The sequence below is a fragment of the Pteropus vampyrus genome, unplaced genomic scaffold, assembly GCF_000151845.1.
Source record: "Pteropus vampyrus isolate Shadow unplaced genomic scaffold, Pvam_2.0 Scaffold3002, whole genome shotgun sequence".
In the NCBI taxonomy this organism is placed as follows: Eukaryota; Metazoa; Chordata; class Mammalia; order Chiroptera; family Pteropodidae; genus Pteropus; species Pteropus vampyrus.
In genome coordinates, this window is record NW_011891783.1 from 1 (window position 1) to 338 (window position 338).

Here is a 338-nt window from a genome sequence, read left to right on the forward strand (position 1 = left end):
GGGAGACCGTAGTTCTCATTTCTCACTGGATGGGGGGATGGCGCCGGACGAGTGCATCAGAAAGTTGTTCTGTTCTGGCACGTTCAAGGCCAGAGGGTCGGGGTTTTCAAAGCACCGTGGCAGCCTTGACTCTGCTCGTGGAAGCGCTGAGCGGGAGACACTCACTCTGAGCAGCTTTTCACCTTAGGTTATTTTTGTTTCCTGCTGTTTTTCAGGCCTCTATCCTTTCTCTGGTGACAAAAATAAACAACGTGATTGACAATTTGATTGTGGCTCCAGGGACATTTGAAGTGGTGAGTTTTTGATGATATAGCCCTAGGAAAGTGCAGCTGTGGCAG

The 338-nt window shown here is 49.7% G+C and overlaps 1 long non-coding RNA gene across 1 annotated transcript in view; it reads left to right on the forward strand.

Annotated features, from left to right (window-relative positions):
• Window positions 1-7: 7 nt before the first annotated feature.
• The window catches only part of LOC105310407, a 787-nt gene continuing 456 nt past the window's right edge, over window positions 8-338 (forward strand). Inside the window, exon 1 of the long non-coding RNA XR_897494.2 lies at window positions 8-293. This is a non-coding gene — a long non-coding RNA (uncharacterized LOC105310407). The remainder of the gene's footprint in view (window positions 294-338) is intronic.